Source organism: Lissotriton vulgaris, chromosome 11 (genome assembly GCF_964263255.1).
Source record: "Lissotriton vulgaris chromosome 11, aLisVul1.2, whole genome shotgun sequence".
NCBI lineage: Eukaryota > Metazoa > Chordata > Amphibia > Caudata > Salamandridae > Lissotriton > Lissotriton vulgaris.
The window spans coordinates 695,642,920-695,660,140 of NC_141699.1; positions in this window are offsets into that span (position 1 = coordinate 695,642,920).

The following is a 17,221-nucleotide window of genomic DNA, read 5'->3' on the forward strand; positions in this document are numbered from 1 at the left end:
TGTTTATGAATGGATAAAGTGGTAGAAGTGTAGAACAACTGACAGCATGATGCCCCTAAGATAGCGGGTGCTCATGTCCTTATATTGCTCTTCTCTGATGATACCCTGTTACTCTCTTGTACACGGATGGGCCTCCATCATCTCCTTAACCATTTTGTGGACTTTACTAAATTTTAGGGCTTGAAGATTAATACAGGCGGATCAAAGCCCATGACCATAAATCCCCAGTGCTCATATAGAAACATCTTGAAGGTGGATGGATCAAAGTTAGATCAAGTCAGAAAGTTTGATTATTTGGGCATCAGCTTCACGGGGAAACTCACTTGGGGTATGCAGCTTCAAAAAATCAACTACCTCTTGTCTCATAGATCAGCAGCAATTGTGAGGAAACATAAAGCTTTGGTTAGTAGAGCTGCTTCCCCACTGTTGAGTTATATAGAGCAGTGACCTTGGGTGGTGCACTCAATGGGGCAGAAATCCAGGACTCGAGGGATTCCTCACGATTTAAAATCACAGAAAATAAATGTGTAAGACAGTATTGAACTTCCCTGCCTGTACACCTTTAATTCCTTAACAATGGTATTTGAATTATTTTTTTTAATAATCAATTTTATTGAATTTTCAAAATATCCAAACAAACAGCACCATTCAGAAATATATAGTATAGAATCAGACCAAAATAAACACATTCCACATCAATACGTTAAATGACATATAGGCAAATCAGGGACCAACACATCCAGCGGCAATCTGTAAGCCCGCCCAGCCCACCCTAAATCTCCATCACTCCAACCCACTTCCCCCACATTCGTCGAAATTTCTCAGAGAAGCGTCTGGCCACATAGAGAGGCCGCTTCTGGGCGGCACACCAGTCCACTCCTCTGCACCAACGCGCCAATGTTGGTGCGGTATCAGTCAGTCATTGGGCAGCGATATCTCTATTAGCTACCACCAAGGCCGTGTTGAGAGAGAGCTTTTCGGCTCTGCTACCATCTAAGCCATCACTGACTCCCAAAAGAACCCGTGTGGGATCCAAAGGTATCTCCCAGCCCAAGACCACCATCAATTCCCTTATCAAAGACTCCCAGTACCGCTGTATCTCAGGGCAAAGCCACACCATATGATAGAAGTCTGCCCGGGGTGGGAGTAGTGAGGGCAGCTGGCATCTGGCCGAAGCCCACAGTGTGAAGACGCAGCGGTGTAAGGTAGGCAGCGTGTAGGAAGTAGACTTGGACCATCCGAAGCCGCGCTGAGACCGTGATCGTTTTAGGGCCCATCAAGGCTACATTCCAGTCAGCGTCCTCTAGAGCCCCAAGCCAGCCCTCCCACCTATCTTGTTGCAGGGAGAGAGAGTTTGGGATGGTGTTGGTAAGTGATCGGTATATATTCTGGAAATCCCCCCTTGCCCCAAATCACCAGTCATGATTTGGGCATCCGGTGGACTATATTCTGGCAAGGAAGTACCGTCTGGGATGTATGGGCGGAGGGCATGGCGCAGCTGCAAGTAGCGAAGGAACTGGGAGGAATGGAGAGATTGCCTGGTCTGCAGGTCTAGGAAGGAGCGCAAATGGGTACCGCTCCAGACGTCGCCCAACAGGGATATCCCAATGAGATTCCACTGCCAAAACCCTGCCAAGGAAGCCACCTCTATAAGCCGGGTGCCACACCACAGGGGGGTGTATTGGGTCAACTTGCCCGACAAGCGGTGGTGCCACAACCAGGCCCGCCAAGCCAGGAACACTACACGGGTAATCTCAGGAAGAGCTCGGGGGATAGCGGCACCATATAGCATTCCCTGGAGAGTGGTGAAGCCCAGAATGTGCATTTCCAGGCGATACGCCGGGTCAGACCAACCACCATTAAACCAGTCATGAAGCGCCAGGAGCCGGGTCGCTAGATAATACAGGTAGAGGCTCGTCACACCGAGACCTCCGTCAAACGGCGGGACGCAACATTGTGCTAGGGCCAGCCCATAGAAACTTTGTAATCAGATCATCAGTCTCTCGGAACCAAGATCTGGCAAACAAGAGGTGTGTGTTTTGGAGCATGTAGAGAAAGTGAGGTAAGACTATCATCTTGAAAAGGGATATCCGACCCAGAGGATTCAGGGGGAGGATACGCCATTTTGAGAGATCTGCACGGACCCGTTGGACCAGCGGGGTTACATTGAACGACCATGCGAGTTCAGGGCAGAGGGCCACCCAGATTCCCAAATACTTGAAGGACAGCTGACGAAGAGGGATCGTCGACTGCCAATCAAAGCACTCTCTGGACATGTGTAGGGGGACCAGTACTGACTTAGCCGGGCTGAGCCGTAAGCCAGAGGTAACTTCAAAGAGGCCAAGCGCTCGGAGGCATCGGGTCCCAACTGGGCTGGGTCCACCAGAAACAGCAGGACATCGCTTGCATACAGTGTAATTTTGGCTTCTTCAAAGTCGGGCCACGGCCATCCCGTGAGGGAGTCGCGCTCCGAATAAGGCAAGCCAGGGGCTCCATAGCCAGGGCAAAGAGGATCGGGGAGAGGGGGCACCCTTGCCGCGTGCCACGGCAAACGGGGAAGGGGCGGGATAGGGCTCCGTTGACCAGGACCTGCGCGTGGGGTCGATGATACAACGTCCCCACCAGCTTGCGGAACAGGGTACCAAAGCCCATCTGCTCTAATACAGCCTCCAGGTAGCTCCAGCCAACCGAATCAAAGGCCTTCTCGAAGTCCACAAGCAGGAGAGACAAGTATGGGGACAACAAGTGCCGGTTTGCAAGAGCAAGATGAAGGCGTCTTAGGCAATGTCTAGTTCCTCAGAGAGGCATAAAACCACACTGGTCCTGATGAACCAGGGAAGTGAGATGGGGCCATATGCGGTTGGCCAGGATGGAGGCGATGTACTTGAGTTCGGTATTAATGAGCGAGATGGGACGGTAGTCCGAAAAACTGCTCGAGGGAGGTTGGGACTTGGGGATCACTATAATGGTGGCCAGGTCAGTTTCTAGGCGGAAGAAGCCACATTCTACTGCTTCATTATACATCTCAACAAGAGGCAGGACCAAGGTATCTCAGTAGGATGAGTAGAATTCTTGGGGGAGGCCCTCCGGGCCCAGCGTCTTACAGTTGCCATGCGGGAGATGGCGGCTGCCACCTCTTCAGGGGCAAGCGAAAGATCCAGTTCCGCTGCCGCAGAGTCGCTAAGGAATGGAAGTGTGAAACGTACACGCTGGAGGTCATGGAGGGAAAGATCAGGTACCCGTACCGAAAAAAGGGTGGCATAGTAGGTAGCGAAACAGTGAGCCAACGCTAATGGAGCACAGTGAGTCCCGCCCGTCGCATCGACCACCTCCCGTATTATATGATTGGTCATTGGGTAAGTGGCCAGGCGGTGGAGGAGCTTCCTGTTTTTGTCACCCCAGCCGTACACAAGGGCCACAGAGGACCACCAAAGAAGTTTGGCGGCCTCCATGGAGGCCTGCCTGATCTCATCTCTCAGGAATGTAAGTCTCCTGTCTTGGGCCTCATCTCTACCCTTGGGTGGGAGCGCTCCAAGCTGGGCGTCCTGCGCTTCCAGAAGTGTGAGCCAGGAGTCCCAGGCTGCTCGAGTGATTTTAAGCTGTCCTTTAGCGTATCCTCTAATGGTGGCCTTACCGGCCTCCCAAAGGGTACACGAGGAGGGCACTGAGCCTTGATTAGTGTCAAAGTAGCGCCGGAGCTCAGCACCAACACCGTCTCTAAAACTCCTCACCTTGGAGGAACCAAGCATTGAGCCGCCAAAGAGGGCGGGAGGATGGGGGAAGGATTCAAGAAGCCCCTGGGAAGGATAGAGACCTCTTGGCTAGCCAAACAGTTGAGGGCCGGCAGGAAGATGTTGTCGATGCGTGCATGTGTGTGGTGTGAGGCCGAGGTGTTAGTGTACCGTCGCGTATTAGGGTGCCACAGTCTCCAAGCATCCCCGAGGCCCAGGGGGCGATCTCCCAGGGCCCCTTCTATAAGAATAAAACAACCCTGCGGGTCATGTGTCACTCTACGCGCAACTAGGGAAAGAGTGCGGCGCACCAGGATGGCCACCCCTCTCAAACCTCTATTGAAGCTAGAATGCCAGACTGTGCTAAAGACATAGCGCGCTAGGAAGGGGCAGAGGTTACCTAGCAGGGGGGTCTCCTGAAGCAGGAGCACATCCACAGCCTGACGCTGAGCGTATAGCAGAATAGCAGCGTGCTTAATCTTATCCAGTAAATCGTGACATTCCAGTACATGACATGGAGCGAGGACGCCCCGTTAGGTTCGCCGGACATGAGGGGGCCGTGAAGGGAAGCGGGCCAGAGGCCCACAAGGTATGGCAGGTTGGAAGAAGGCCGAGCCCAGAGCCCGTGGACATGGGGTCAAAGCGATGTGTGGGACATGGTCGCACAGTTGTGGCATGACAAATGTGGTGCAAGGGACAAGCTAATAAGAAACAAAACAAACGGGGGCCGCAGCCCCAACCCCTCCCAACCCCCCACCCTACACTTCAGGAACAGAAACATCTGTTGCCCAAACAGTAAACAGGGAAGCAAAGAACCAAACTAAAATGCTTGGTAACGGGGGAACAGCATGGAGGACCCACCCTCATAATAGGATGTACATATCTGTAGGCAGCATTATTCAATGAGCTATTAAACAAATCATAGCAATTAAGGACATCCAGGTGCAGCCAGAGCAAAAAGAATCCCCAGAGCCACACAGTTCAAGCCGGACCTGTTAGGAGCATCGGGCTGCAGGAGAGATCCGTGTCCGTGAGATCCAGCAAGGGTGGGTTAGGCGAGTCATCCCCAGAGGCAGGGCGGTCCAGAGAGCCAGAGCGCCGCCCAGGAGGAGCAATCGCCCCGGATGGCCCCGTCGTGCATTCCCGCCGGGGACCCACTGGAGAGTACGGAATGAGCACGCCGCTTGCCCCTGCGTCTCCCAGAGAGCCGGTGACGCGGCCGAAGGGACAACATGTCCCGTTGGGGGCCCGCTCTGCCAGTGGATGGCGCCAAGTCCCGGGCAGACCGCCTCATCGGCCGCTCCTCAGTGGCCTATGTCCATGCCTCTTCGGGCATATTGAAAAAGAAGAATTTGTTCTGGAAAATCACTTGCAATCAAGCCGGAAAGAGTAGCAGTATTGGATGTTCAGCAAACGCAGTTTTTGCTTGACCTCGCCATAGGAGCGAAGTTGGAACCTCGCAAGTATAGTCGGGGAAGACCATGATAGTCAGGTTGTCATACTTGAGAGGCTGCTGTTTCCGGGACTCCGCCAGGATGGCTTCTCTGTCCCTGAAGTTGTGGATGCGTAGGATGTTTGGTCGTGGAGGTGTGCTGGGCTGTGGGTGAGGAGCCAGCACCCTATCAATCATGAACCAGGGGAGGAGGGAGCCTTCAGGCATCCAGGAGCGCACCCAGCGCTCCACGAAATCCCCCGCCCGGCCCTGTTCCACATCTTCTGAAAAACCAACAAGGCAGAGGTTGTTGCGGGGGCTCGATTTTCAGCATCCTCAGCCTGACGGTGGAGCTCCTGCGTGTGAGATTGAAGTTGGGTCACTTAAAGTTTGAGCTGGCGGACATCATCCATCCTCCACAACCGCGACTCGGGATTCGACCTCTGTAATCCAGGTAGTGGCATTGCGGAGGTCCTGCTGGATCAGGGTCATGTCCACGTGGACCTCCGCGATCTTCTCTTCAACCGAGGATTGGGACATGTGGATTTCCTGAAGGAAGGTCTGACGCTGCAGGAGGCTCCTTGTCCGTGAGCCCACCCGTGGCTCCAGCGTCCGCAGTGGTCAAATGGTCAATCTTAGTCGCAGGCGTCTTGGGCACCTTGTCCCTGACCATGGCCGACCACGGGCAAGGGGGAAAGCAGCGTGTGGATTGCGGGCCAGACACCTGCAGGCAGGGAAGGTAGGGGAGAAAGGAGGGGGGCATGGTACGCCCAGGATGCCGCACTCCACCACACAACCCAGTAACTCCTGCACAGGGCCCCTCAAGCAGCGGGACAAGGTCAAATACACCGGGCCCCAGGAGGCGGGAGCAACGTCCACCGGAGAAAGCGAGGCTCAAAGGCAGCACTGAGGCCCTCAAAGGGTCCGCTTCTGATGGCTCACAGCAGGCGACAGCGACACTTCCTCACCAGGACGATGTGGCAACAGAGTGTCAACAGCTCCAAGGGAAGTTCAACAGGCCCGGGAGGCCCCGGGAGAGCCCTGCATGTGATCTCCGCTACCCGAACCGGCAGCCGGGTATAGGTTGCACCAGATCCCAGGCCCCAATTGCAGACCGGTGCAGGGCATCGAGGGAAGTGAAGCAGGGTGTTGGAGGGGGTCTCACCTCCTCCCCGCAGCCCCAGGTAGCTCAAAGGGCGTCCTCCCCCTGCGCAGCAGCGGAGAGGGCCCGGGTCCCGCAGGGCGACGCTGGTGAAGGCAGGGGCCCAGCCCGAGAAAGGACTCCGGAACAGGCAGCCGCAAGCGCCAATGGTAGGTTGGGTCCGTGAGGCACTACGTGTGGCAACGTTGACAGCAAGGGAGCAGGCAGCAGAGGCAGCGCGAGCAACCCTCGTGAGGACTGGAGCTGAAAGGGGCCCAGGAAAGAACAGGGCCCTGGGCCGGAGTCAGAGGCAACCAGCCCGGGGACCACAGGTGCAGAGCCGATCCGGCATGAAGGCCACAAGAGAAGAGGAATGGGCGATGGAGGTCTCTCCCAGCAACTTCGCTGCCCGAGTGGTGAAGCCAAGACTCCACGTTGGTCAGGATGGCTCTTCACCCCCCTTACCACCGTCCGCTCACAACACTGTGTTCCCCAGTGGTGGAACGTAGGCCCCAACCCGGAGGATGCGTGGGCTATCAGACGCAAGGGCAGCAGCAGGGAAGCAGGCCCCAAGGCGGGGACCCCCCAGGACCAAACTGCCGACCGCAGCACGATCACATTCTGAGTCCGCTGCCTGGTGGTTCAGCCAAAACGACCCCCCCCTGGCAGGACCACACCGTGCCGTCTAGCAACTCCCTTCACCGCACTCACCGAAGGGGAGGTGAAGAGCAAGGCCAGCTGGGTTTGGCGCATGGGCCGCAGCCACTGGAACCAGCAGCAGAGCCTTCCAGATCCCACGGTGCGCCCAGGCCTCGGACCATCGTAGGAGCCGCCCGCTGTCTGAACCGGCAGCCGATCTCAGGGGGGCTCCCGCAGTGCAGGTCTCGGGCCGAGCCAGGCACCACCAGATCTCCAAATCCCCAGCAGAGAGGCAAGAGGCAGCGCCGGAAGGAGGCCGCATGCCGCGCAGCACCATCCAGTGTACCTCTCCATCAACTGTGTTTTTTGCAATTTTCACCCCGAGTGGGCTGGGTATGCTCAGACGTGAGTCCCAGGCTCTCCACATTACTGGAGTCAAGCTATCCAGGCTGAAGAAGGCTGATAGCTAGAAACTGGTCCTTGGATGCTTGATTCCGGTCTAGGAAAGACAGGGTTTGGTAGTTCTGGCTGGACTGTTCCCATGAGGCACAGGGTCAAGGCTGATTTGCATATAGCCATTGTCTGACCTAGGGTGGTGTGGAGTGCAAAAAAACGATGGATTTAGGCCCATATCTTTGTACTGGGGTGAATGTAAGACATTGTTCTGAATTCTGTCCATCAACTGTGTTTTTTGCAATTTTCACCCCGAGTGGGCTGGGTATGCTCAGACGTGAGTCCCAGGCTCTCCATATCACTGGAGTCAAGCTATACAGGCTGAAAAAGGCTGATAGCCAGAAACCGGTCCTTGGATGCTTGATTCCGGTCTAGGAAAGCCATGGCTTGGTAGTTCGGGCTGGACTGTTCCCATGAGGCACAGGGTCAAGGCTGATTTGCATATAGCCATTGCCTGACCTAGGGTGGTGTGGAGTGCAAAAAACAATGGATTTAGGCCCAGATCTTTGTACTGGGGTGAATGTAAGACATTGTTCTGCATTCTGTCCATCAACTGTGTTTTTTGCAATGTTCACCCCGAGTGGGCTGGGTATGCTCAGACGTGAGTCCCAGGCTCTCCACATCACTGGAGTCAAGCTATCCAGGCTGAAGAAGGCTGATAGCCAGAAACCGGTCCTTGGATGCTTGATTCCGGTCTAGGAAAGACATGGCTTGGTAGTTCGGGCTGGACTGTTCCCATGAGGCACAGGGTCAAGGCTGATTTGCATATAGCCATTGTCTGACCTAGGGTGGTGTGGAGTGCAAAAAACTATGGATTTAGTCCCAGATCTTTGTAATGGGGTGAATGTAAGACATTGTTCTGCATTCTGTCCATCAACTGTGTTTTTTGCAATTTTCACCCCGAGTGGGCTGGGTATGCTCAGACGTGAGTCCCAGGCTCTCCACATCACTGGAGTCAAGCTATCCAGGCTGAAGAAGGCTGATAGCCAGAAACCGGTCCTGGGATGCAGTGTTTTTTGCCGCTTCAGGCCGCGCCCACCAGATTTCTCCGTCTCCTCCTCGCGCAGGTGGTGGACTCTGTGGAGCAGCGGCGCCTGTTAGATCCACAATGGTCTGCTCCGGTAGTGAGCAGCCGCTCAAGGCCCGAAAACACAGGAAGTGAGCGCAGCCATTATGAGTGAGGCGAGGTGGGAGAACAGGCCACAAGATGTCAGAGCAGGCCGATCGCCACAGAGGACAGCTCAAACAGGTAAGGCAGGCTGCCAGGAATTGATGGGTACAGCTCTGGGGGTTAGAAGGCTGCAGATGTCGGCGGATCATGGCAAGGATGACGGAGGGGTCCAGATCACTCCTAGAGTGCGACCGCCAACTTGACATGCCAAGCCAAGCACCCCGTATTAAAATTTTAAAGGAATTAATCATATTGCTCGCCTCAAAATCTTGACTTTTTGGGCAAGAATATAGACAATCTGGGAGTTGATTCCTTATAAAAAAAACTTTGCAGCAACGAATTCTTCTTGATAAATCCGATAACAAACCGTGGTTGAGAGCCGTGAAATCTTTATGCATTCAGTTAAATATGATGGCCATGTGGGAGAATCCAAACAAGATGGACAACAAGGGAGCCAGTAAGATAAAGGAAACAAAACATACTAGGAACACGTCTTGCAGAAGATAGTGTGATAAGAGGTTCTGAAGGGCTTGTTGACAAATCTTTAAGCCATAAATGTACCCCATAATTTGAATTATACCTCTATAGAATAATTCTGCAGAGGCTAACTCTCTGTATATACATTTCCGAATTGTGTACATTGCCACTTAGGTTGGTTGAAAGCTTTATTCGATATGCAAAGATATCTTACAAGCATAACATACATTTATAAAAACAACATTACAAAAAATACAAGTATGTCATACATTTTAAGAAGATAAAATTGTAGGGATCCCCCTAAGATAAATTAGCTAAAAAGGGATTAAACCGATATAGACAATCTCTTGCAACGGATCAACCAGCAACATTTTAAAAATTTGGAGACGCCACAGATTATAGGAGGGGAGGTATCAGTCAGTAAAATTCGGAGAGCCACCGAATGCATGCGTGTTCCCAAGCATTTGATAAGGGGTTTCAACCAGTATCTACTTGGATAAATATAATCTGGACACTCAAAAAGTACATGAGCCACCGTCTCAGGCCTGGCTGGGCAGCATGCGCAGAAAGGGGATAAATGAGCATGGGACTTCCACTTTGATACAGTTGCTCCTAGCGGAAGAGTGCCAACTCTGAACTTGAAATAAAGGGCCCTATCCACTGGCATAGTGATAAAATCCATGTAAGGTTCATATAATGCCACATCCTTTATTCTGAGAAACGCTGGAGTCGAATTGCCGTGATTAGGGTTCCCACTTTGTTGACAAAAGACCCAGTCCCAATAAAGTTTTTTGAGGACTGCCTTTTGGGGAGCAGATTTTGTAGACCAACAGTGTCCCAGGCCCAATTCCCCTAGAAGATTTTTTGTGTCCCTCAGCCACTTGATCTTGTTCCAGCCCCCCATGTCCATTACTTCTGATAGGCCCTCGGCATAAGATTTTAGTTCCGGGACCCTCCATATGCGGGACCATAAGAGCAATGGGCGAAGACGGGCCTGGTCTTTGATGCTTCTGCAGCCCAAATCCATAGGGCACCGGAACTGTGGGGGTGCTCGAGGGGAGGGCTAAGAGGTCCTTTAGGAGCTTATTTTCGGCCTTGGATAGGGATTCCACATTACAGTTGCCCCATCGCTCCGCGCCATACAAGGCAGAAGTGACCCCCCCTTGCCTTGTAGATCTCAACTGCGGGTGCCACTGAGGATCTGGAAGATGTATGATATTCCTTTAGTAAGGCACCCCCTACCCTTTTGTGGCAAAGAACCATCTTGTCAATGTGAGAAGACCAGTTCATCTTGTCATTTAGGCGTAAACCCAAATAATCAAATTCAGATACTTTCTCCAGAGGGACCGAGTTCAAAGTTGGAGGACGACCCAGTTTCCTTGGTGGGCGTAGTATCAAATATTTCGTTTTTTCTACGTTTATCACCAACCCTCTAGCTACACAAAAGTCCTGGAAACGGGTCAACAGCTTCTGGAGCCCCTGTGGGGTTTTTGAAATAAGGAGAGTGTCATCCGCGAACAACAATGTTGGAATCCGCTCACCCCCCAGGCAGGGTGCGTCCGCAGGTTCCTGAAGCAGGTGCTCCACCACACCATTTACATATAGGGAAAAAAGTGTGGGAGCTAACACGCAGCCCTGTCTGACACCCCTACAAACCGGGATTCTGTCTGTTGTCTCGCCATTTCTCCCCCAGCGAACCTGGGCAAAGTTATTCGTGTGGAGTTTGGTGAGGAGGAAAAGGATGTACGGGGGCAAGCCCAGACCATGGAGAACCCTCCAGAGTTCCTCCCTGGGAACTAGGTCAAAGGCAGTCTTCAAGTTGATGAAGGCCAGGTAGAGACTGCCCTTGCCCAGTTCCACGACCTTCCAGTGCAGAAGTGTTAGCCGAAAGACTTGCTCAATTGTACCTGTTCCTGAGCGAAAGCCTGCCTGGAAGTCCGATAGGACTTGGTTCTCGTCCACCCAATGTAGGATTCTCCCCAGGATCACTTTTCCGGCTACTTTTTGTGAAGAGTCAATCAGGCTTATTGGCCTATAATTTCCTGGAATGTCTCTACTACCCTTTTTAGGTCTCGCAGACGTAAAAAGCAGGCGTAAGCCTGCTGTCTGCGAGACATCTTTTGTTGGCGTTTTAGAAGGAATCTGAGACGGAGCTCACGCACGAGCGTCGCCGTCTCAGATTCCTCCGCGAGGGCGCGCACGGCACCACACACACGCATGCGCAAACACAGAGACACACACCACACTCACGCATGCGCACATACACAGCCATACACAGGCACACACTGCATACACACACGCAGACCCACGCACACACACACAGACACATTCGAACACACACAGACACACGCGCGTACACCCCCCTCCCCTCCCACTCACCGGGCTCTTTCAGGCTGGTCGGGCACTCACCGTGCTGTTGCTGGGCATCGGGCTCCTCTCTGCGGCAGTCTCCTCACGGCACCAGGGGACAGGACTTCACTTCCGGGGCTCCCTCCAGCACCTGGGAGCCCTGCAACACTCTGGCTGTTGGCAGCCCCGGGACTCTCCTCAACTCATGGGAGCCCCGGGCTGCGGAGAGGCCATCTTCACTTCTTCCTCGGTGTCGGCGGGCGGGACTTCCTGCCGGATTGCAGGCCCCGCCCCCGTCTCGGCCAAAAGTGCCTGACTTCCGGTTTTCACGGAGCAGGGCTGCGGCGGTGATTTCTTTCGGGGGCAAGAGGGGTAAGCACCCTCGAATTAAAATATAATTAAATTTCCTTCTTGTGTCGCTTGGGAGGCCCCGTAGTATTAACACTGGTTATACAGGGATCATGTGTTACACAATGTTTCGGATCCCGCTAGTATCTGATTTTTGCTCGGGTGAGCTTCGATATTGAAAGTCAGGTGGCATGTTTTGGTTTTTCTTAAACGAGGTAACCGACAACACATTTTACCAAGTGAGAATGCCGTTTCTGGTGGCTTTTGGCATTTCAATATTTCGATAACTTATTAACGGCACATATCTTTACTCAAGTTTACGCAATGCGACTTATTGCTAAAGGTAGCGACAATGACATTGACTCACACTCTTACAATGTGAGCTTTTTGTGACTTCCTCTGTTATATGGTAATCATTTCGTTTTTAACCCGGCTGGGTAGTACTGACACTTTATGTATAGCACGGTTCATTGTACATGGCAATGTTATATGTGGGACCATCTGATGTAAGCCCATTTTTGTATTTACCCTATCTTTTAGGTGGTAGCTCTCATGATGTCCGGAGCCTTATGGCCTAACCAATCTTTTTCTACGTTGCCACATAGAGTTACTCTGCTTCCTCTTCTGCTTTCACCACTGTGCCTCTCTCTTCTGGTGTTGTGCCTCTCTTCTGCCGCTGTGCCTCTCTCTTCTGTTGCTGTACCTCTCTTCTGCTGCTGTGCCTCTCTCTTCTGCTGCTGTACCTCTCTCTTCTGCTGCTGTACCTCTCTCTTCTGCTGCTGTACCTCTCTCTTCTGCTGCTGCTGTGCCTCTCTCTTCTGCTGCTGCTGTGCCTCTCTCTTCTGCTGCTGTGCCTCTCTTCTGCTGCTGTGCCTCTCTTCTGCTGCTGTGCCTCTCTCTTCTGCTGCTGTACCTCTCTCTTCTGCTGCTGTACCTCTCTCTTCTGCTGCTGTACCTCTCTCTTCTGCTGCTGCTGTGCCTCTCTCTTCTGCTGCTGTGCCTCTCTTCTGCTGCTGTGCCTCTCTTCTGCTGCTGTGCCTCTCTCTTCTGCTGCTGTACCTCTCTCTTCTGCTGCTGTACCTCTCTCTTCTGCTGCTGCTGTGCCTCTCTCTTCTGCTGCTGTGCCTCTCTCTTCTGTTGCTGTACCTCTCTTCTGCTGCTGTGCCTCTCTCTTCTGCTCTGTACCTCTCTCTTCTGCTGCTGTACCTCTCTCTTCTGCTGCTGTACCTCTCTCTTCTGCTGCTGCTGTGCCTCTCTCTTCTGCTGCTGTGCCTCTCTTCTGCTGCTGTGCCTCTCTTCTGCTGCTGTGCCTCTCTTCTGCTGCTGTGCCTCTCTTCTGCTGCTGTGCCTCTCTCTTCTGTTGCTGTACCTCTATCTTCTGTTGCTGTACCTCTCTCTTCTGCTGCTGTACCTCTCTCTTCTGCTGCTGTGCCTCTCTCTTCTGCTGCTGTGCCTCTCTCTTCTGCCGCTGTGCCACCCTCTTCTGCAGCTGTGCCACCCTCTTCTGCCGCTGTGCCACCCTCTTCAGCCGCTGTGCCACCCTCTTCAGCCACAGTGCCACCCCTTCTGATGCTGTGCCACCCTCTTCTGCTGCTGTGCCACCCTCTTCTGCTGCTGTGCCACCCTCTTCTGCTGCTGTGCCACCCTCTTCTGCTGCTGTGACACGTAAATACAACACATATTACATTACAAATGCTATAGGTGTCACATTTGCGAAAGTTAAAAATATTAGCATTGTAAATGACGAAGCTATTAATTTTGCTATTTTCAAAACCAACACATAAATAAAAAAATTGTCATTTACAATACCAATAGCTCAAACTTTCCTAATGCGAGGCCTATTGCATTGCAAATGCTTGTTATAGATGGGGACTACCACTGCCCCTCTCCATGACTCTGGGATCGGGCCACCCTCCAAGATGGCATTCAAGAGGGCCGAGATCATAAGACCCCAGTCAGATGGATAGGCCCGCAGTAAATCCCCTGGGAGCCCATCCGGGCCAGCTGCTTTCAATGGGACCACAGTCTTGATGGCATTTTCAACCTCCCATGGTGTAAATAGGGTAAGGGTGCTAGATTCCATCAAAAAGGGGAATACTGCTGGCTCGGTTAGGGGCCCTTCTATCGCTGAATATAAGGCCCCAAAGTGATGGGACCAGCTCTGGGGTGGAATAGTACAGGTCCTCAGAGTGTCATCGGGTCTTCTACGGGAGCCTATCAATTTTAAGCATGGGCGGAAAATCCGTTTCGCTCGCGGATTTTGCGGATTTTCGGTAAATTCGCAATCCGCGAGATTCGCGAATCTCCCGCAAAATCCGCAAATCCGCGAGCAGCGGATTTTGCTCGCACTGCTCGCACTGTTCGCGTGAGTTCGCGGCTTCCCAGTACAACTTCGCGCCCCGCGAATAAGTGCAAAATTGCAGAAATACGATCTTAGCAAAACTGAAACTACTTACCAGGTTCAAAAGTTCAGGCTCATCATTAGTAGCCATTTCCTGTAGTGCTTCCTGAGGGGCCCCTCCAGAGTTCAGTTGCCAGTTGCAACTATTATGTGACCCTGCTCTGAACCTCAGAATAGTTACACATATGCCACAAAGGTCCTGAATTACAGCTAAGGGAGACAAGCAGGAGCCAGGCTGGAAGTTCAAATCCATTAATCAGCCCCTAATTCATTATTGTCAGTTGGGGCAGGGCAGGTGTTGTAACTAATTTTGCAACAATGAAAGCACTTAGCAAGTGCAAAAGCTCACTAATCAGGAAGCACTAAGGAAGCAGGTGCCAGCTAAAAAAATATTCTGTGACACATTAATCAGCCCCAAATTAATTCAGGTCACTTGAGGCAGGGAAGGTGTGCTTGCGTTGCCACAATAATGTACACTGACTGGACAACCAGAGGGTGCTGTGATGAAACAGAGGGTGGCATGGGTGGGCCAGAGGGTGGCATGAGTAGTCAGAGAGTGGCAGTGGTGACAGAGAGTGGCAGTGATGAAGAAGAGTGTCCCAAACAGGCTGGACACGTAGAAACAACAAGTTCGCGAAACTTGCGACCTGACAGGTAAGTTCGCAATTTGCGAAAGTGTACAAAACCCTCGCGAACTGGCAGAAACCCGCGCAAACACACAAAAAAAAAAATCCGCAAATTCGCGAGAATTCGCGGATTTTGCGGATTGCGAGTTCGCAAATCCGCAAAATTCGCGAACGCGAGATTCGCAAAATTCGCCCATGCTTAATCAATTTCCAAAACTCCCTGGCATCTTTACCTTTCCTAGCAGCCAACAAGTCCGCCCAGAATTTCTCCTCCCATTCCTTCTTTGCTGTTTGGATAGCCTTGGAGTAGACCTTCCTAGCCTCCCTTGTCCTGACTTGAGATTTTGCTTTTACTGCCTCAACCAGGTTTTTTTTCGCCTCCCTACAGTTATGGGTATACCACCAGTCTCTTTTATTGGCCCTTTCTTTCGCCCCAGTATGTCTCTGGCGCACAGTGAACAGATTTGTCAAGGCCCCAGTTAGGTCGCAAAATACTTCGCATACCTCCCCAGGCCTCCTTCAACTATGCCTAGGTTATGTTGGGCTGGGGCCAAAAGTTGGGACACAGCATCAAGTTTTCCGGTAGACAAGAGAAGTTTTGACCACTTCAGGCGCCTACCGCAAAGAGATACCTCCGACTCGCCAAGGTCAACTATGGGGCTAAGTATAGAACCCCCACTGCTAACAGACCACCTGGGGGCTAGAGTGAGGGACAGCAAATTGTGGTCGCTTTCGACTGAGGGGACTATTACCATATCCCTCACTGAGCTCCATAAACACACATCAAGCAAGATGTAATCAATTCTTGATGTGTGGTTGGGCCTATTGTATGTATGAGCACCCCCTTTGTCCGAGCTGGTCCTTCCATTTAAAGCCCTCAGGCCATATTCTATACTAAGGGCATTTAACTGCAATGCCACCTCGGACCACTTTTTAATCGAGGGATGTTCTAGGACTGGTATCCCCCTCCTACCATCCTCCTCATCCTGGTCCTGGGTAACGTCCGAGCCCAAAGGCTCGAACGTGCAGTTAACATCACCTGCAATCAAAGTGCAGGCTTTGTATGGAGTTGCCCCTAACAAATCCTCCAACAATGCAATTGTGGGAGACTGCCTCCCCCCCTTAGTGCCTCTGGCGTAGACATTAAATATGTTCAAAACAACACAACCCCTGGCGTCCTTCAGTGTGATATTAAGCAAGTCTGGGCTATTGGTCTTAGTTTCCACTACCGTGCAATTTAGGGTTAAAGCTACCCAGATAAGGAGACCCCCCGAAGGTCGCCCCCTACCCGAATCTGGGCAAACAGCTGGGATGGCATAGGCAGAATACCCCACCCTATGCACTGGCTCCCTACTCCATGTCTCCTGAAAAATGCATATGGAATACTCTTCCACTAGTGCATTCCAGTCAGGCAATGCCAGTTTTCTGGCTATTCCGGCAACGTTCCAGCTGAAGACCTTCAAAACTTGGTCCGTCACAGCTGGAGCGCATAGGGAAACTATCTCTTGACATGGAGTCACCATGTCCGAGCATGGCAGTGATCGCCCAACACCAATAGGAACTAGGTCCCCCAGAAAGTCCAAAGTAACCGATGATGTGGTTTGGGATTCATTGGGGGAGGGAAGAGTAGGTGGCATTACAGTACCGTGTGAAGGCTCGCCCGGTTCCCCCCTGTCCAGTCCTCCCGTTGCTTCGAGTCAGTAGCTCCTAGGGCCACAATTTTGACCCAGCCACCCGGTTTGGGGATAGAAAGGGGGCACAGACAAACTACTTATTCCACCACTATGACCATTGCTCATTTCCCCCATAATAGGCCTGAGAATGATGTGATTAGCAGGCCGCGGGTAGAAATAGGTCAGGTCCACTGCGCTAATTCCAGGGCCTCCCACCGTTTGGTCTTGGATACAGATCGATCTGGCTACTCTGTTGTCCTGGAAGTTGATAATAATGCAGTTTCCCTCCAGCTGCTTCTTGCCCCGTCCGACCCAGGCCACCCTGCGGACGCCAAGGATTAGTCCGTCTACGCCCGCAGGGAGTGGTTTGTTTATTTTTAGCCAATGAAGGCTTTTATTTTTTAGGGCTTGGTGGGTTTCTGATTGGTTATCTTTCAAGGGTGGGACCTTGACCAGCACAACGACGTAAGAATGGCAGTCTGGGGGGAGGTCAGCATAAGGTCTGCCAGAGAAGTTCTTCAAGGCGGGTGCAGCTAAGACAGGTGCTGCCGAATGGCTTTTGGCAGGTTTAGCTGGCAAAGCTGCCCCATCTCCCTTAGTCTTTGCACTGTTTGGGGGTATTTGCTTAGGTTTAGAGTTACACCCAACCGCGGGGGCCTTCGGTTGCGTTACTATCTTATGTACTTTATCGACCTTAGTGGGCTTCCCTTGAGTTGGGATAGAGTGTAGGGCAGGACCTGATTTGGACATAGGTGGAGCAGTGGTAGTAGGACCTGATTT